The sequence below is a fragment of the Pelodiscus sinensis genome, chromosome 6 (genome assembly GCF_049634645.1).
Source record: "Pelodiscus sinensis isolate JC-2024 chromosome 6, ASM4963464v1, whole genome shotgun sequence".
NCBI lineage: Eukaryota > Metazoa > Chordata > Testudines > Trionychidae > Pelodiscus > Pelodiscus sinensis.
The window spans coordinates 86,836,994-86,858,119 of record NC_134716.1 but is presented as its reverse complement, the minus strand read 5'-3'; the positions used below and the strand labels follow the sequence as shown (position 1 = coordinate 86,858,119).

At 41.9% G+C, this 21,126-nt stretch overlaps 1 protein-coding gene across 10 annotated transcripts in view; it reads left to right on the top strand.

Moving 5' to 3' along the window:
• LHFPL2 (LHFPL tetraspan subfamily member 2) overlaps positions 1-21,126 on the top strand; it is a 210,769-nt gene that overhangs the window by 73,718 nt on the left and 115,925 nt on the right. For 3 of the 10 annotated variants that reach the window (XM_075932328.1, XM_006119135.4, XM_075932325.1), the window contains exon 1: positions 14,546-14,707. The exons of 5 other annotated variants lie outside the window; for them this stretch is intronic. The gene's annotated coding sequence lies outside the window, so the exon portion shown is untranslated. Of the gene's footprint in view, positions 1-14,545; positions 14,708-15,468; positions 15,563-21,126 lie in introns of those variants that run through there. 2 more of the 10 variants (XM_075932322.1, XM_075932326.1) reach the window with 1 other exon arrangement.

Here is a 21,126-nt window from a genome sequence, read left to right as displayed (position 1 = left end):
AGAAACTCCTTTCTTAAAATTAAAACAGGAAACAAACAAATCTCATTAACATTGTGTTGAACCAGTAAAATCCTTTTTAATGTTCAGATATCCTTTTGACTGAACACTGTAACAGGTTTGTTTTGAAAAACTTGGTAGACTCTTTGAACTTAAAAAACTGTGTGGTACAGTGTAAACATGTTACTTAACCAAAACACTTTACCTAAGGAAGTGTGCTCTTAGATTATATTTCTTGCTTTCCCTTAGGAATTTATTGCTGTAGTTAAGTGGTAAGAATTTGCAAAGGCCATAAATGCACTAAGTCATGTAAACTAAAGAGGCTTCAAGGGATTTTTTCCTTTCATCATCTTCATCTTTAAAGTAGTCTCCTTTGTCTTATTACTGTACATCAGTATCACTCCGATATCAGTGGTTCAGGGACCAAATTAGCAATACCTTTAAGAGGCATTCTTTATTTCATTTACTATTATATTCTCTCAGAAAAATGACTAAGTTGTGACACTGTATGAACTATGGGGACATTCTGATATTGTTAACACCAATATTATAATATTGCAAGGAATCTGACCAGCAGTGCCATGTAAGGAATCTACAAAAACATTATAATTTGCCAAATATGATAATCTTGTTTATAAGTTTGTATTACCTTTGAATTATGAGTTGTAGGTCTGTTTGGTAGTATCTGTATTCTTCTTTGAGTGCTTGTTCATGTGCATTCCAATCAGGTGTGCAAACTGGAAGATTCTGCTGAGCTGCAACCATTGGGGTCAATCTAGGTACCCCTGGAGTGGCACTGATATGGCACTCATTATATAGCCTAGCTGACCTGCCAACCTCCCAATTCCTTCTTATTGCTCGGTGAAGGCAGCTTGAACTTTTCACTCTTGCATTAGCAAGTGCTTCTAGTAGCTGTTAGGGTACATAGTTTTTTTTTTTTTATAGTTCTTAGAATCCTCTATTGTCCATCCTGGTCCCAACTATCCTTGACTGCTTACTTCACTTAAAACAACAGATCCTTTCTGACTCCTCCATAAGGGTTCACCTAACCACTATCTCTGTTTTCCACCCAGGAGGAGGGGGCTGTATGGTTTTCTCCGAACCTATGGTAATTCATTTCCTGAAAGGTTTAGATAAGCTATACCCACAAGTACGCCAACTGGTATCCCCATGGGATCTCAGCTTAGTCCTGTCATGGCTGATGGGTCTCCCATTTGAACTGCTAGCCACATGTTCCCTGTTGTACCTTTTGTATAAGGTTGCTTTTCTGGTGCAGTTACCTCAGCCAGGAGGGTATCCGAGCTTCAGGCCTTGACTTCAGAACCTCTGTACACTGTGTTCTTTAAGAACAAAGTGCAGTTCAGACTCCATCCTGTGTTTCTTCCTAAAGTGGTTTCACACTTAGGGTACGTCTAAACTACATGGCTCCGTCGATGGAGCCATGTAGATTTGTTTGTTCGGCAAAGGGAAATGAAGCCGCATTAGGAGGTGCTACAATCCCCACCTCCTAACTTTAGGCTTATGAGTCTCCTGATTGGAATGAACACGAACAAGCACTCGAAGAAGAAAAAAAGGTTACTCATTTTTCATGACTGTTGTTCTTTGAGATGTTGTTCACATCCATTTCAATATGCACCTTTCTCCTCCTCTGTTGGAATAAACAGCAAGAAGGAGCTGGAGGGTTAGCAGGTCAGCTAGGCTATATATTGAGTGCCATATCAGTGCTACTCCAAGGGGCACCGTGGCTGACATGATGGTTGCTGCTAGGCAAAAAATTCTGTCTTCCATGTATGCACATGTACACACATCTGATTGGAATGGACATGAACAACACATCTCGAAGAACATGAACATAAGAATGGCTATACTTGGTCAGACCAAAGGTCCATCTAGCCCAGTATCCTGTCTGCTGATAGTGGCCAATACCAGGTGCCCCAAAGAGAGGGAACACGAGGTAATCCTCACATGATCCCTCTTCGGTCATCCATTTACAGACAAACAGAGGCTAGGGACACGATTCCTACCCATCCTGGCTAATAGCCATTGATGGACCTAACCTCTGGGAATCTATCTAGCTCCTTTTTGGAACCTTGTTAAAGTCCTAGTCTTCACCACATCCTTTGATAAGGAGTTCCACAGGTTGACTGTATGCTGAGTGAAGAAAAACTTCCTTTTGTTTGTTTTAAATCTGCTGCCTATTAATTTCATTTGGTGATCCTAGTTCTTATATTGTGGGAGTAAGTAAATAACTTTTCTGTATTCATTTTTTCCATATCAATCATGATTTTACATCCCCCCCTTAGTCTTTTCTTTTCTAAGCTGAAAAGTCCAAGTCTTTTAAATCTCTCTTCATATGGGACCCATTCCAAGCCCTAATCATTTTTTGTTTCCCTTTTCTGAACCCTTTCCAATGCCGATATATCTTTTTTGAGATGAGGCGACCACATCTGTACGCAGCAATTCCAGTCATTAGGTACGGAAGCTGATTTAAAGGATAGGTTACAAACCACAGTTAATAGTTCCGCAATTTCCCATTTTAGTTCTTTCAGAGCTCTTGGGTGAATTCCATCTGGCCCTGGTGACTTGTTACTGTTAAGTTTATCAATTTGTTCCAAATCCTCCTCTAATGACACCTCAATCTGGGACAGTTCTCAGATTTGTCTCCTGAAAAGAATGGCTCAGGTTTGGGAATCTCCCCCATATCCTCAGCTATGAAGACTGAAGCAAAGAATTAATTTAGCTTCTCCCCAATGAGTTTATCATATGTGAGTGCTCATTTAGCATCTTGATCGTCCAAGGGCCCCACTGGCTGTTTATCAGGCTTCCTGCTTCTGATGTACTTAAAAACCATTTTGCTGTTACTGTTTGAGTTTTTGTCTAGCTGTTCTTCAAATTCCTTTTTAGCTTTTCTTATATTTTTACACTTAATTTGACAAAGTTTATGCTCCTTTCTATTTTCCTCACAAAGATTTAACTTCCACTTTTTAAAATATGTATTTTTATCTGTGTCTGCTTCTTTGACTTGGTTGTTAAGCTATGGGGTGGCAGTTTTTTGGTTCTCTGTGTTTTTTAAATTTAGGGTGTGAGTTTAAGTTGGGCCTCTATGATGATGTCTTTGAAAAGTTTCCATGCAGCTTGCAGAGATTTTACTTTTGACACTGTACCTTTTAATTTCTGTATAACTAACCTCCTCATTTGTGTGTAGTTCCCCTTCCTGAAATTAAATGATATAGTGTTGGGCTGCTGAGGTGTTTTTCCCACCACAGAGATGTTACATTTTATTACATTATGGTCACTATTTCTAAGCAGTCCAATTATATTTACCTCTTGGACCAGATCCATAACAAGAGTTTTTTTTATGAAGGATGAGTAACCATTTTTTTTTTTCAATCTTGGGCCTTGTTTCTGGGTGACATCTCCAGACAAAATGGCATCAGTAGAACGCTGGCTTGATGGCCCATCAAGGGACACCCGCTGTACAATAAACACATTGAAAAAGCCAGGGACTACACCTGATGAGTCAGCAAGCCATGTACTTGCATGCTTGTGGATAAAGAGCATGTTTACATTGGCAGATGTAAACTGCTGTCAATGACAGTGCTATTCACAGAGCACTGCAGGAAAACTGCTGTTGTGTGTGTTGTTTGACTGAGCTTGTGACACTTGCAGCAGTATTCAGAGAGGTATGCTCTGGGCAGCTATCCCACAGAGCATCTCTTCCTCTTCTGCTTCTGAGACTTGTGGGAAGGTGAGAAGAGGCTCCATTGATTGTGCATCCTGGGTCCCGTCCCAATGCCCTCTGGTGCCTTGCTTCATATCCCCAGTGTTTCCATTGGCATTTGGTGCCATTTTTCACTGGCTCTTGTGCTGTGCACTCTGCCTCCTCCATCTGCAGGAATGGATCCTGAACTGTTGAAGAAAATGCTGATAAATCTCACTAGCATATCACAAATGGCAGTTGCATTATTCCTTAAACTACAAAGTGACTATGAGAATTCCAACACTGATCTTGCCACATATAATAGCTGCCACACATAGCAGCTACAACATAAGAAGTCTGATGGCTTTCCTGGAGGGGCTGGCCATAGTGGAACATTAACTTTGTGCTCAGGAAACAAGCCCTGAATGGTGGGATCACACTGTCATGAAAGTATGGGATGATGAGCAGTGGCTGTAGAACTTGTGGTTGAGGAAGTCCATTTTCATGAAAGGCAGTTGAATCAATTTCATTTTGTCTTTATTCCTGCTTTTTTCTTCTGGAGTAAGTTGTCTATAATCCAGAGCTCAGAACAAAGGATCTGAATGACCCATCCAAGCTGTGGCTGTGTTCAGGGAGACATGCAAGCCAGCAAACTCACCAGTACTACTAAGAACCTGATATATGGATGCTTCTTATTCTTTCTTTATAATGAACCTTTAGTTTTAGATACTAAAAGATTGGTATCTAACCCACATGAATATTGATATGGTATGTGGCTGAGTAGAGTTTTTAAATAACTTCTCACTGTACTGGGAGGCAGGGAACTGCAGTACAATAAAGGGGATGTGTGGTTGTGAGGTTTTTTGTTTTGTTTTTGTTTTCTGGATAACCAGTGTGGAGAATCAGCATTACCTACCAGTCTTGGGGGACCTGCCCTATCTCCATTCTGTCTTTATATGCAAAAGACCCAGCTCTTGCTCCACTGCCCGGTCTCAGCTTTCCACTCTGCTGCAGGGGTCCTCACTGTTCCCTTAGTCTTCAGATCTTCATCCTCACCTCAGGTCTCCTTACTGTCCCCCGGTATCTTACGGTCCCCTCTCTGGGGCTCATTGGTACCCCACCATGCTCCAAAGGGCTCAATCCCATCCTTCCTCTCCCCCCCCCCCATGCTCACACCCTGGTAGAGAAAAGGAAGAGGTCCATGTTGCAGTCAGGGGAGGTAGGGCAGTTCAGGAGTGCAGCTGCTCGGAGCTTAGGTTAAGCTAAAGCTCTAAGGCCGCTACTTGTTCAATTCCCACTGTTGAGGGGTGCCGGATTCCAACTGAGTCAGGGAAATACCATCTCCCTGGGTCAGCAATAGGCAGAGCTTGGCATGGGCCCCTCAGCAGTGCTTGTAGCTGCACTGATCCTGCCCTACTATGGTCCTGCCTTTGGCATCACACTTGACAAGCACCTTGACAAGCACAATGCCACAGAGATGCACCTTTTTGGCAGGCAGAGTTGGAGTGCTGTACTGGGGACTGGCAGAGGTAAGACGCAGAGTTGGGGTAGCAACTTAGGAGACAAGACCAAACAAGGTCAGGTCCTTGGGGAGGAGCACGGGCAGGAGCATGGTTCAGGCACCAGTGATCCCCACTTCTACGAAACTGAATCTGGCATTTCTTAGAATCACAGAACTGGAAGGAACCTTGAGAGGTCATTAAGTCCCATCTCCTGCATTCATGGCAGGATCAAGCATCAACTAGACTATGATTGTCTAACCTGCTCTTAAAATTCTCCAGTGATGTAGATTCCACAGCTTCCCCTAGGCAATTTATTCCAGAATTTAACCACCATGATAGTTAGGAAGTTTTTTCTGATGTCCAACCTAAACCTCATTGTAGTAATTTAAGCCTACTGCGTCTAGTTCTATCTTCAGAGGTTAAGGAGAATAATTTTTCTTCTTCCTTCTTGTAACTTCCTTTTAGGTAATTGAAAGCTGTGTGCCCCCTGCATGACTAGTTTTTTTAAAAGAACATTATTTTCCCCTATACATACAGCCCACTTCATTGGTCTTCTTCCTGATAGTGCCAATAGAAAGCAACGGTGGCTTTTATAATGTGCCTGTTATAATGTGGACATATGTGCACCTGGAGCCAGATATAAAAACCTCTATTTTGTCTTGTACAGATATCACACACAAACTTTTGGCTGATACTGACCTGTGCTGAATTAAAAATGGGTGACCTAGAGGGTGTTTTGTGTTTGACTGCCACTCTCCTGAGTTAGCAAGTCTTTCTTCCCATCTCCAGTCATGATTTTTTTTTCTGTTTTAGTTTCTATACTAATCTTTCTGAATGTTTGTGATTGAGACTTTTTTAAACAGAGATTCTTTTGCATTACTGGTAATAATTATCTATTTAAGTTTGGCAAAAAAAGTGGTTCCATGAAATAAGTTGTTTTTCTATCCAGCTGAAAAAATATGAGTCCCTCAATAAAACATGGCTATGTTAAAGAAATCAATGTACCAATAATTTGTATAAAATCATGATTAAATAAGAACAAATCAAAAGTATTTTGCAATACATACCTTGAAAACTATATCAATAAATTATTAGTGTTATCCATAAAAATAAGTATAAAGAAGACTCTCTCATTACCCACTTTCGATAAAAATAAATAATTGGGAAACTATTAAAGGACTGAATTGGAAATGACCTTCAGAATTATGTTTTATGGGCTCCTGAAGATGTTTGTTGGCAAAAAAAATCTGTAATTAGAGATGAGAAATGTATCCATTGCTCTACTTGTACTACACCAGAAAGTTTATATAAAATAGTAAGAAATTCTTGAGGAAAAAATATATAGACTAGGAATGCTAAGATTCAAAGAAATGTTTGGTTTATGTGGGGTATGTGTGTCTTTTGTCTACTCCAGTATCTCTTGGCTGAGAGGGTGAATCTCTTGAACAGCATACTGATGTTAGTGGGCCAGATTCAGTGTAATAGAACACTTGATGCACATCCAAGGTAGAAGTAATCTGCCCAAAGTGAAGTTGCAGTAGAGCAAGTCCTTTAGAATGGCCATATTTGGTCAGAAGAAAGTTCTAGCTGACCCAGTATCCTGGCTTCTGACAGCAGCCAATGCCAGGTGCCCCAGAGGGAATGAACAGAACACGTAATCACCAAGTGATCCATTCCCTGACACCCACTCCCAGCCTCTGGCATATAGAGACTTGGGACACTATCCCTGCTCATCTTGGCTCACAGCAGCCCCTGCTCTGCCAGGTCAATGGATTTAGAGAGCGGAATCCACAAAGAGGTCAAGGATGGGTACAGAACCAATGTGTCTCCTAGATAGCTTTGGGCTGCCTCTCATGTTGTTCCAGCTAGAGCTGATTCCTTGGTGGTAAATCCCTCTGGTGGACATATGCTCTGTCCACTTAAGCTTCATGGACCCCACGTAACTAATGGGTCAAATTGTCAAGTGGCATACATTGGTTTATTTACTTCACCTGTAGTCAATGGAATTATGCCAGTTTACATCAGGTAAATATTTGGTCTCGCACCTTCAAATCAGTAAATAAAATCATGCAAACAGCCTATAGTTAAGGTACCCACACAAATGCCTCCCTATCTTTTATTTTTCTAAATAGGGACTGGCAGAGGTGACTCGTGAGGAGGGACACTGGAGGAGCCCCTGCCCATGGCCAGTCCTGGTTGCTGCAAACAGAGGCTGCTTTAGCAGCAGCCCCTATTCATGGCAGACTGGGCTGGCTGCCACAAACAGGAATTGCTGGACTCAGCATGAGCTGGGACCAAGCAATCCCAGCTCTTGCTGGTCTGGAACACTGTGCCTCTGCATTTTATGTGTAGTAAGAGCCTAGTGGCTCTTACTACATTTAAAATGCAGAGCTGCAACATGGGTGGTTCCTGGAGCCAGCACAAGCCGAGTGAAGAGTTCTGGCCACATGCCACCTGAGAGGTTTATGTGCTGTTTTCAAGGGCCATCCTACCCGTGGAGGCCCCTCGAGACTAGTCCCCTTTAAGGGCATGCCTTGGCCTTTCTCCAAGACCTACCACAAGCCCTCCCCATAATCAGGGTTAACATGGCCTGGCGGCCTAAGTCCACATGCATGTCCTCTTGCTTAGGGGTATTACAGGCCCAAGGCCTAGTCCAAACACATGTCTCCTCTCCTGGGGTCATACAGCCTAGCGGCTGGAGTCCATATGTCCATCCCCTTTGCTGAGGATGGTATGGCCCAGAGGTCTAGACCACAGGCGAGTCCCCTCTACTAGGGATAAGACAGCCCGGAGGCATGGTCTATGGGTGAGTCCCCTCTATAAGAGATCATGCAGCCCTGAGGCCTAGTCCACAGGCGAGTCCTAAGGTTTCCCCCACCCTGGCTAGATATGGGGGGATGTAGGGGAACCTGGGCCCAACCACTCCACCAGATCGCTGCCCAGGGCCCTGATGGCAGTGGCGCAATCTACTGCCTGCTCAGCGGGGAATCCTGCCACAACACACTGAACACCTGGAGCACAATTCCCTGCCCTAGGCTACTTCCTGTCATCCCTTGTTCACCATTCTCTCTCATTATCTCACTCGGGTGTGGTGTCTCTTCAGACTACCTCTCTGGCCCCAGCTGCTGCTGCACGTTCTGCCTGCCTCCGCTCCCCTGGATCCGGAGCTCCCTCCGTGCCTCCTCCTCCTGCAGTCAGCCCCAACTGAGCTGCTCTCAAGGCTTTTATATTCTGCCTCCTCTGGGAGCATGCCCAGCAGGGTTGCAGGGGTGGGGCCCCTTCAGCCAGCTGGGCCAAGGCAACTCCCTGTACCTCAGTGCAGGGTCGATACACCATGTCACAGCTACGAAGATGACTACTACTGGTTGCCATCACTTCTAATTGTTGGGATGAAAGATAGCAACCAAATGAACAAATAGTACAGAGCCTGATGAGTGAAGAGGGAAAAAAGTGGCCAAAAAAGTCAATAACAAAGGCTTCTTTAATATCTAGGCAAAGATGACAAAACCGAGTTTTTTATGGTCTCTGAAAGATTGCACCTGGAAAACATATGAACTGTCCTTGGTGTCTCAAACTAGATGCATGTATCAAGTTAATCCTGGTGTAATGCACTGTACATTAAATTTGCTATGCTGTGCCTGGTTTGCCTGTGGTTGAAAGATTATCGTGAAGATTAATCATGTAATCGCTGATTTTTCTTTTTAAAAATTGGAGCAATCAGACTTATTTTGTCATCTTATTGTTTTGAACATAGTCCGTTCTCAGTGTCAACTGAGTCTGCCTGTAAGGTAATAGAACAAATATGAGTTCCTTTCTAAATAAAGCTTGGACGTTACGACGTCATACAAAATGCTTTAAAATTATTATAACTCATGCATGAAGTTTTAACTGATAATACATTCAATGAAAACAGATTTAACAATCAAACACAGTTGGAAGCCTAAATGTTACTTTTAAACTAAAGGCAGAGTTCTCTTAATTTTTGTGAAATGCTGCAAGCCGTAAGAGTTTATGCTGGATATGTGTCATGGATAGAATTTACCATATATCCAAATGTCTAGTTTGCCAAAAAATGAACATTGACTATGATATAAAATTAATTGCAGAGACAAAGTGGGTGAGGTAATATCTTTTAAGGAGCCAACTTCTGTTGTGAGGTTAGCTCTCTCATCAACAGAAGTTGGTCCAATAAAAGGTATTACCTCACCTACCATCTCTCTAATATCCTGGGACTGACACAGGTAGAACATTGCATACATTAAACTAATTGATCATTTGTGTATAGAGATTTTGGAGTAAAAATTACTTCAACTACATCTGACACAGTGAGTAAGTTTCAAGCCAAGAACTGATTCAGTGTTTCAGATGTTTGGCTAGTTTGGTGATATTTGAAACAATCTGAAGGAAAAACTGGAAAACCATATTTTTTATTTAGTTAGGCTCTGGTAAGGAGAATCTTTGCCTCCTTGAGAGTTTATGCTGGATATGTGTCATGGATAGAATTTACCATATATCCAAATGTCTAGTTTGCCAAAAAATGACCATGGGCTATGATATAAAACTAATTGGTGAGACAAAGATGTCTGCACAATGGCTTTAGCAGACTGTTTTGCACTGACACCTGAATTTGAACAGTGCCAGGAAGTACCCAATAGGTAAAAAATAGATCAACTGTGGAGATCAATTTTGGACTCTGTACAGCAATATTAAATGTGCCTTAAATTTAGAGAGAAGGCTTACTTTGATTATCCTGTTGAGATTAAAAAATTCTATTTATCAGTTGTACCCTCTCCATTCATCTGCATATGTAACTTTTGTTAGTTGTCTGTTTAGTTATCATCTGAAATATCAGTACATATTCTGGGTATACAGGTTTTCCCTTCTTTGATAAACAGAGAGGAAAAATAGTAGTTATGGAGACAAATATTTTCAGAACTGGGTGGCTAAAGGTAGGGAATCTAAATAGAGGGAGAGTAAGTCTCCTCTTGTCTTTTAAATACTGAAAAATTATATAAGTATATTTTGTGTTAGCAGTGATAGTGTGTAAGTGTTAGTGCAGTTCAGAATTACTAAATTACATAGACGCTGAGAACCAAGAATAATGTGACAACATATCAACCATATAGACTTCTTGCAGTCTTTAAACTTGTGAACAGGCAATGCAAAAAAATACTCCAATGTGTGAATTAATTCTTTTTTATATCAAATTGCTTAAATATCTCAGATGAACAGTTACAAATACCTTCACTGTATCCAATAAAACATAACATTAAGGAAAGTTGTTCATGGTTTTTAGTGCCATTGTATTTGTTAGTCTTTCATTCATGCTGTATTTAAAACTGTCAACATCTGAAACATTTTTAAGTGAGAATATTAATTATTCACTTTACCAAAGGATGATAGATCTCGCTGGTTGAAATCCTACACCACTGTATTTGCTGGGTATTGTGCCTCAAGGACAAATTACAGCACAAGTCTGTTTTCTCTTAAAATAGCCATACTTACAACATAGCCACAGAGGCATGCCTTTCCTAGGTCAGCTGATTTTTTTCAAAGAAGTGATAGAAGCTGCAGCCTTTGTGTGAATGAGTTCTCTTTTACAGGGTATTCATTATGGAGATCATCTGTCCTACACATGATCATCTTAATTCAGTTACATAATGACCCCTCTTATTTGCCATGCACAGAGACGTTTTCAACATCCCTTCCTTGATACATTACTCAGTACTTGTGGACCCATCAATTTACAAACATAAGGGTGTTGATTTTCATACTAGTTGTATGTGTATGTTTTGCATCAGAGGAGCCCTATAGGAAATTTGATCCGTAATGCTGAATGTGTATCTTTGCAAATCCAAGGTCACTCCCAGTCTGCTAGGATACCTAAAGACTATCCTGTAAATATCTACTTTTTTCATTTTATTAGTGATCATGTGCAAACCAGTAACAGAATTTAATTTTTATTGTACTTCTGGAATGCAAGAATATGGCCTTTCTGAGGGGTCATTAAACATAATTTCCTAGACCTCATAATTGTAAGACTGGGATAAAAAATATGGATGCCTGCTGGTTCTGCAGTAGACATGCTGCTACAGATGCTGTGGGAATGCTCTGGCTGAATGATTTGGGGGAGATGATGTGTTCAAGTGTTCTCTTGATCTTCCAGGTGACTGGAAAGCTACTTGTATAGGGGGCAATTCCAAGATTTCTGGCTTATGTATGCTCTCTCTAATGTCTGAAAAGCTAATGCTGGGGAAATGAAAGACATCAATGCGTTGATGAAGAGGAGACTTAGCTGATGAACATTTTGTCATTGAAGCTTATGAAACTGTTCTATGCACAAGATATCTCTCAAATATTTTGAAAGTATAGAGTCTTTATTCTTTTTATGTATGTATGTATGATATGCGTGATCTATATCTGTTACAATAAACTCTAAAGTTCTGCATCACACTTCCATTCTGCATGCCCTTCACACATCCACTACTTCCTCTCCTTCTCTTGTTCTTTTTCTCTGACAATTCTTTCTTTCTAGAGACCCTGAAAACATTTAATCTTACCTAGAAGAAGTGGCAGGATATGATTTTTCCCTAATCGTTTATGTGACACAAACAGTTAACTGTACTTGTTATCACACTAGCCAATATTTGGCTGATACTATGATTAGGCTTGTTTAAGTTGAGGCACTGAAGAAAATGGAAGAAGTCTTATACAAATAGGTCACATTATCAGTTCATAAATCTTAAAACTAATTAGGATAAACAGTCATGTGATGGGGTGTGGCAACCTCGCACTGAACCGCAGAGAGTTGCCGTGAGCACGTCCAGCTGGGCCAAAAGAGTGGCCAGGTATAAAAGCCCAGGGAGTCACTCAGTGTGAGTTGACTTCCAGAGGGGAAGGAGCTCAGGCCAGAGTTCCTGATCAGCCTCTGCAGCACCAGATGCAGCAATCCCAGCAGCAGCAGCAGCAGCCACTCCAAAAGCAATGACCCTGGCAGCAGCAGCCACAGCAACAGCCCCGGCCAGGGAGGACATCCACGAGGGTCGGACACACCAAGCAATGCCCCGAGAGCTGAGCAGAGTGCCAGGGGTGGTAGGAAGTGGTCCAGGGTGGAGGATTGTCCAGGAGCTCAGCGTGCTTCTGCTGGCATCCCCGCTGAGCAGGCAGTGAAATCCTCCACTGCCAAGAAAGCCCTGGGCTGGGACCCAGTGGAGCGGGAGGGCCCAGGTTCCCTACCTCTCCACCCAACACCAATCCAGCTCCCTAGCTTTCAGGGAGGCTTCTGTTGGACTAGGTTTGTAGGCCATAGTGACCCTGAGAGAGGGGAGTGTGTTTGTGACTAGGCCTTCAGGGTTGTATTTACCCTGATTGAAGGAACTGTGTTTGGGACTACACCTGCAGGGCTGTGTTTACCCTAATAGAGGGAACTGTACTTTGGGACTAGGACCGTGAGGCCATACATACCTTGATAGAGGGGACTGTGTTTGGAACGAGGCCAGAAGGCTGTAGGTACCCTGGTAGAGAGACATTTGAGGTCAATCGGTTCTACGGGCTGTATCTACCATGCAGAAAGCAGGCATGGACCCCGACTGTGTTTCTAATTAGTCAAGTGTGCAAATCAGCCTATTTCCTGTAAGATTACTATAAAACTAGAATATCCAAGATCTTACTGATTTTTGTGTTTTACTACAACAAGCTACTCATATAGATGAACATTTCTTGAATGAATCATTCAGTATATTTAGCATATATAGGTTTTGCTTCCCTATGAGTTGCAGAGTTTTCAGTTCATATTACAAAAGTAAAATTGTGGTGCTGGAATACATCAGAAGGACTAGCCACAGGGTGATATATTACTCAGTATAAATAAGGTCAGAATATGTCCCTTGGTTTGTTAGTGTTTGAATGCAAAGTCTGTGATTAGGTGGGCACAATAAATACTGATTTTTAATATGAAACATTTTCTATAACAAGAATTTGATTTTTTTTTATTTTTAAAACTATTTTCAGATACTGGTTTTGGAATACAGTTATTAAAGCAAGTATATTTCTGTAATTTGTACATTCAGTCTTCCAAAAAAATTTTGATCTGACAATTAATTGAATGAAAAAACATTGTATATTTGTCCTTCTTTGTTCCTCTCACATTATTAAAGGGTATCAATGTGGAGTAGGATATAGTTCAACAGTGTTATAGATCTTATTTGTTGAATCGTTCTTATATGAAGCATTGCAAAATAAAGAATATTTGTTTTAAACATACAGCATGGTATTACCCCATTGATGACTGCAACAGCAAAAGGTGTGAAAGTAGCTTTGTGTGTACGTGTAGTTTTTATTCCATACACAAGTATGTGAATAACACTCAGTAACAGCAATTCCCTGTTGAGGGGCATGGGATATTTCTGTCTCACTGAGAAAAAAGAGGTTTTTTTTAAGTAACATCTGGAGACTTTTGATCTTTCTTGCTTCATCAACCTTGGTTCCCCCCCTTGACCTCTTTTCATCCTTAGAATCTACTATTTTGTGTCTTATCACTCAGCTGCCTACAATTCTTAGATCACAAGATACATTGTTCCAGCTGCTTTGATACTTCAGATTAGTGGTTGCACTATTTGGGGTAAATAATTCTTTCCTGGTTTTCTTCTGTATTTCAGTCTGATTAAATAAATCATCAGATTGTTGCCTGTTATACCAGTCTTTCTCTTGCTGGAAATTACTGCAGGCTTCTCCAGTCCAAGGTTGCTTTAAAGAGCCCTTTAGTCTGCCTCAAAGTCTGTGTGAGTCTATGAATCATTGTATGAAAATATTGGATTGAGTTTCAGGTTTCTAGTCCTTGCTGGTTCATTAAATCTTTTGTGGTACTGGTAGGGGAGAAGGAGAGAATCATTGTTTAGCTGGATAAATATAAAAAGCGTCAAATCCAGATGTTCTGAGAGAGACTCCAGACAGGCTTTTGGTACAATTTCAGAAGGACAAAGTGAAAGAGGCCATTGGGATTATTGCATATGTGACTTTCATTTGGCCTCTTAGTCCTGAGGGCAATCTGAAGACAAGGTGATAAGGAATTGATGAACATATTATTTGGGTGTACTCTGTCATGCAAATGTATGTCGTCAAGTATCACAGTGCCACAGGACTCCTCGCCGCTTATGCAAATGTATGTGCACACTGTCTTCAATATCAATACATACAGTATGTTGGGTTTGTAGATTGTGAATAAATTGTATGAAAATGTTACCTTCCTTTCAAAGCAGAATTATCCACGGCTAATGTTAATGAATAATACTTAACTTATTCTTACTGAAATCTTTTCTGCCTGGTTTGTAGTATAATATTTGAATGTTTTCTCATTCATAGTTAGTACAGACTGACATGATTCATACTCCTTTGTCCTCACGGTTTTGGCTTCAATCTGTAGAAGTTTGAGCAGACAGAAACCTTCTTAAAAGGGAACAACTATTGAAGAACATTAGACAAAACTAAAAGAACATACTGGACTGGGAAGGTGAGGCTCTTGTGTGAAGAATAAAGCATGAATAACTGCATCAGCCCATATATGTTTCTTTGGGATTTTCCTTTTTATTGTAGTGTTGTATTCATATCCTCTGCATTAATTCAAAGGGGGTTTCATTCTACTTAGCTTGGCACGTGGGAAACAAATCTATTATTTTTCCAACATCAGGGATCGAATTTTCCTAGCTCAAAGTCAGTGAATAGATATTCATATTTGTTGGGGAAAAACCAGCTTGAAAAGATTTAACAGCTCCCCCTTCCCCCCCCCCTTTTTTTTAAAGGAAATTGCTGTAGGGCAGCTCCAATCTCTCATTATTGTGAAATTTTTATTCACTGGAGTGTGTTGAGGGACAGAATCTCCTCCCACTATCCATGCTGAGAGGCACCCTATTTTGAAAGTGCTCTATGGGTAGCTGAGTAGATATTAATCATTATGGTATCTGAGCACCTCACTGGAACTATCCATAGAGTGAGGTGCTATTGAACATGAGCAGAATCTATTTCTTAGTGTTTGAATTCAAGGTCTGGGGTGCGGTATGCACAATACAGAGATAATATAATATGAAATTGTTTTATATAATAATTTGCCTTATTTTTATTTTTAAAACCATTTCAGATACTGATTTTGGAAGCCATTTTTTAAAAGAAAGTATATATGTTTAACTTCCATATGTAGTCTATTAAAAAACTAATGGAAATTAAAACAATCAGTTTTATAAATAAACCACTTTTCTCCTGTTTCGATTTCTGTAGGCTTCTGTTGCCTCTCCACTGGTGTTACAGTCTGACCTATTAAACTAGAAAAAGCTGGACTTCAGCTGGTTGAGTGTGCTGCCTAAACCATTGGGTAATAACTTATAGAAAAAATATGTAGAATTAACTTTGTTATTTTTAAGCAGTTACTGATAATCTCCATCTGAGAAGACATGCAGATTATTTTTTTAGTATTTTTAAATGACCAAACAAAAATATTTCAGCAAAAAAGGCTTTCAGACCTATGGTGTTTTTCCACCACATAAGGATACTATTGCAGATGTTTGTGATTATAATCTTTGCAAATAATTGTCAGAAAAATTCATCTGATTTCCAAAGACTGCAGAACAGCAGATGTGGATTTAAGTTTCAAACAACAGTATCCCTAATCACTTACATGTGGACACAAACAAAAACAGAACTTGAAACTCAGTGGGAAGTGACTGGATGCTTTGTTAGGCTGATTTACAGTAGAGAGAGCATTTTCACTTGACTGCTTTTCTCTTTAGCCCTTTTTAAAGGAGAGCTAATGAAAGAACAATAGAGAGGCCTCTCTTAATTTTATATTTGACTTTTTGTGGAAATCAAAAAGCCTGTGGACCAGCCGAGATGGTAAAACCTCATGAATCTCCTCATCTCTCTTCCTTTTAATTATTTATCAACACTAAAAAAGATGTTGGAGAACAGTTCTTTTTTTTGTCAGCAGCCTATTTTCAGGCAATGATTACCAGTAGCCAGCTTTGCCCATAAGTGATCTTAAATTAATGTACAGCTACTATATAGTAATACTGTAGATAAGGAATGAATTTTTCCTTTGGTCCAATGTGGAAACTCTGAGCTTATTAGAAAATCCTTTAGAAAGATTGTTTCAGCAGTGCACATAAATTGAGGAGACTGGAGGGGGAGGGAGGAGAGGAAGAATATATATAAGGCCCTACTTCAATTGAGGGATGAAAAAACTATCAAAAAATTGCACCTGAACTACAGACAAACCATGGAAAATCGAGGAAAAGTAATGAAGTCCATTATTACTTTTCTATCATTTTTTGCTCTAAGCCTCCTGGGGCTGAGAGTGGGGGCACTGTAGTCTGCTGCCCAGGGCTGCAAGTGAGGACATCCAATGTCAGAATTGTGGTGCAAGCCTAATATTGCAGAATCTGCAATTTCCACAATATCATAAGTAGGACCCTTAAGGTATATGGCATAATTCGCACTGTCAACTCCAAAGCTTCAAAAACCTTTTAAATGAGTCTGACCACTACACGTTTGATTTATTTTTTTTAAGAATTCCCCTGCCCATCTTTATATCCTTCCCCACTTTCAGGTCTGAGGAAGCTACTAAGTGTGGAGACGGGGACAGCTGCATGATTTGTGTATGTTGGTGTGTGAGTGTGCGCGCGCGCACACACGCACAGAGAGCCTGGTGTTACAGGGTGTGTCTACACTACGGGACAAAGTCAAATTAAGATCCATAACTTCAGCTACGTTAATTGTGTAGCTGAAGTTGAAGTAGCTTAACTTGGCTTTTGGTGCTGTCTACACTGCAGGAAGTTGAAGGAAGAATACTCTTCCTTCGACTTCCCTTACTCCTCGTGAAAGCAGGACTACTGGCATCGACCGGAGTGCCCCTCTCACTTCGAATTAGCTGTCTTAACTAGATTGCTAATTCAAACCCTGGAAGATCAACAGTGGCAGCTTTGATCTTTCTCTGTAGTGTAGACTTATCCTCAGAGAGAGAGAGTGAAGTAGCTGCTGTTTTGCTGGTCCCAGAATGGAGGAGGAGGAAGCAATGCCTGCCTGGAGCTGCCAAGTTCTTTCTGCTCCCACCTTCCACTTTCACTCTTCTAAGAATGGTGTTGATTCCAGATAAGGAGGAGAGAGCTCTGCCTCCTTCTGTATAAATTCTTGATTGGCTGTTGTATCCTGGGGGTGGGACAATGCGGGAGACAACCAATCAGAATGCGGTTTCTCTCAAACAGAGCTGAAATTCATGAGGAGACTGGAGTGTCTTTCTTCTGGGGGCCAGCTCCCACCCTGGAGAAATAGACTCTAGCCCTGTCCAAATTGACCAGTTCTTCACAAGTCACAGAGTTGGCAGTACTGTAATTGTTCTGAATGAGTGCTTTGGACTACTATTAGACATGCAGAAATTGTGACTTGGTTGGATTCTTAGAATAATTACAGTATGAAACTGCAAAGTACAATATTAGTATTAAGTGTGTGTGTGTGTGTGTGTGTGTGTGTGTGTGTGTGTGTGTGTGTACACACAGAGTAAATTCCTCATTTAACACATGTTCACTTAACACATTTTCGTGATAGCACGATTTTTTTTTTAGGGAACTTTTTTGAATTACATGACTGTCCCCAGAATAACACGATTTCCCCCGCCGGTCCATTGCCAGTGGCTGCACGGGGCTTCCCCCGCCTCCCTGCAAAGCGGCGGAGGGTTCGCCGCGCCATTCCCTGCTGAATCCCCCTTCCCGGATGCCTAGCCCTCTCTCCTCCACCCCCGCTTACATGCTGGCGGCTGGGTTTCCCCAACTGGCTCATCGCTGACGGCTGCGTGTGGCTTCCCCCATCTCCCTGCAAAGCGGCGGAGGGTTCGCCGCTCGCCGTGCCATTCCCTGGCACACCCGTCACAGGGGCATACTCCCAACCCAATCCCCAACCCCTTTCTTCCCCTTCCCTTCTGTAGCCGAGTCCCAGGTTGGAATGACGGAGGGGGCCCCACCGCCCTCAGCCTTTGTCCACCTGTCCACCGCTCCCATGGTCTAGGTCCTTGGACCCCGCTCTCAGAATCCTGCTGGGTCGCTCTGAAACCACTGCTCCCGGGCCGAGTCTCCGCTCCTGGGTCTGGTTTCCCCTGGCTACGGCCGCCGTATCCTCCGGCTCGCCTGTCCAGGGTGCTGTGCCTCGCCGATCTGGTCGGGGTTCCATGATCGCAACTTCCCCGGTCCTGGCACCAGCACCGGTCACTAACTGCGGAAGGGGGTCGAAAGCAGAACCTCCTCCACTCCCTGCACTCTTTCCCCCCCCTTCTGCCCACCCTCCCTCCTTTTAAATGCCCCGTGCAGCGTTACTCTGCCTGTGTCTGGTGTCGGCCCCGGCTCCCTGCTCTTGGGTACTACCACCCACCGGTTTCCGCCTGTGCCTGCGCAGCCTTGCTGCAGGCTCGCTCAGGCTTCCCCGCCGCTCCTGCATTCCTGCAGCAGTATATAGCAGTCTAGTTTATAGTTTTACAGTAAAACTCCATTGATCCGGCATCTAATGCTCTGGCACTCCTGATGGTCCGGCACCATCGGGAACCCGGAAGTGCTCTGGGCAGCCGGACAATTGGAGCTGCTCTGTGCCCAACTTCCCCGATTTAGCTGCTGCTGAAACTGACCAGCGGCTGATTCTAGGAAGCCCGGGGCAGAGCATCTGGGGGGCTGCCGGGTTGGTCCCATAGCGCTGCCCCTCAGCGCTGCAGGACCAACCCGGCAGCATCCCAGCTGCTTTGTCCCAGACATCCCCAAGAGCAACTGAGGTGCTGCTGGGTTGGTCTCGCAGCGCTGAGGGGCGGCGCTACCGGACCAACCTGGCAGCATCCCAGCTGCTCTGCCGCAGGCGTCCCCGATTCAGCCGATGCTGAAACTGACCAGCAGCAGCTGAATCGGGGATGCCTAGGGCAAAGCCAGACTATCGGAAGGGGGGGCTATGAGGGGTCTTGGGTGGCATCCACCCCACCCCAGACCCCTCATAGGCCCCCCCTTCCGATAGTCCAGCATATCAGATAATCCGGCACCCCTTGGGTCCTAAAGGTGCCGGATTATTGGAAGTTTACTGTACTCTATAGTCAACTAATTTGGAATTTAGGCAGGACATATTAACATCAGACTAATACTATTCCAGCAAAAAGTGCCATAGGATCATTAGTGAGCCATGTTTAGGCCCTCAGTTTTACATCTTTTGCCCAAAACACCACCACCTGTTATGCCTGGTCTTATTTGAGCACCAAATAAGAGAGAGGATAGCCATCTAGTAATCATCAACATGGCTTTCTGCAGTCACTGCATTTTGGCTTTTCGGGTCCACATGCTAATTAGAGTCAATCAATCCTGTTTCTAGATCTAGAGAGAGCAGCTCAAAATGAACAAGTGTTGATATGCTATCAGGGCTAGCGGAGCCTCCATGGGTGAGGTTTTTTGGATTGGTGCCTTTAATTCAAGGGTAAATATCAGAGACTGATGATTCCATGAGTTAAAACTTTAGAAAAAGAGGTGGGTCATAGAATAGCAGCCAATTTTTTAGCTTTGGTTATTTAATGGATTACTTTAATGATTACCAGTTTTGTTCATCCCTTCTGAAGATCCTGGCATTGGCCACCATCGGAGGACAGGATACTGGGTTAGAGGCATCACTGGTTTGACACAGTATGACCATTCTTATATTACAACCACAGTTACTGTGCTTTAATACTGATTGATGGGCAAGCCTTTAAAAAGTTGTTTGATCTGCTGAATGAGGAAACCTACATACATAATTGCTATATAATTTAATCCTTAATTTAAAAATTGTATCTTCCATATATCTTCACAGTCACATAAACCAAATAAAACCTGGTGATGCAGTATCTTCCTGAGTTGGCAGAGAAAAACCTAGTGCCACTACAATTGCTTAGTTTTAACAAGCTGTAGCTGAGTAAACTTAGTAAGATTGTCATCTATTTCACTGCCACGAGTCAGAATCTTGATGGAAGTACTGAAATTGTCAAAATGTATGTCAGTTTTGTGTTACTTTTTGGGAAAGCTGTGAGAAGCAGCAGGATCCACATTTTTTCTGATTTCAGATAACTAACAATAGAAAAGCATCCCAAAAAGGGGTGACAGGGATGAAAAGAGTGACAGAGATGGACCTCTTTTCCCCTTCCATCATACCCCACCTCAACACTTTTCTGGAACTTTGGGGCTTTTCAGGAGAGAACAGGGAAAGAGAATTTTTCTCCCTTCTATTTATTAGTGCACTGAACTTCAAAATTTGAACCTTGCTAGTGATTATCTGATATGAAATAGAGAGTCACATATCAGAGTCCACAGAAAACACTCTTATAGAATTCTAAATACTTTCCTCATCTTAGCAGCTGGAATGACAGGGATGCTAGTCTTCTCTTGATGATCTTGACCCAAGACCTTTCTTACCCTGACTGTCCACCCTACAAGTTCATCTTTTGTATCTATTTCTAGCTATTCAGTTTAGCCTTCTGACACGTACATGTCTGGCAAGTTCTTCAAACCTTGATGATGACAATAAACATTTATAAAGACAGAAACCTAGCAAAAACACTACTAGGGGAAAGATACCCAAAAATTGAAAGGAATTTCTGAAGTAGTTATTTTAATTAAAATGTTCCAAAGGCCATGATCTTAGTATACATCTCTGTGACATTAGTTTTTCATGTTTTTCTTTCAGAGTAGATGCCTTCATGGGTAATTATTTGTTTTTCAAAAACAAACAAACAAACAAACAAACCTAATGATGTCCAAAACAAAATTCCTGTAATCAACATGTTTTGTAGTTTTTACCTTCAGTCTAGAATGACTTAGAGGTAAGTATTTTTCATTAAACGTGACTTTACAAACATTATAAAGTCAAACATTGTTATGGTTTTATGTTTAATAC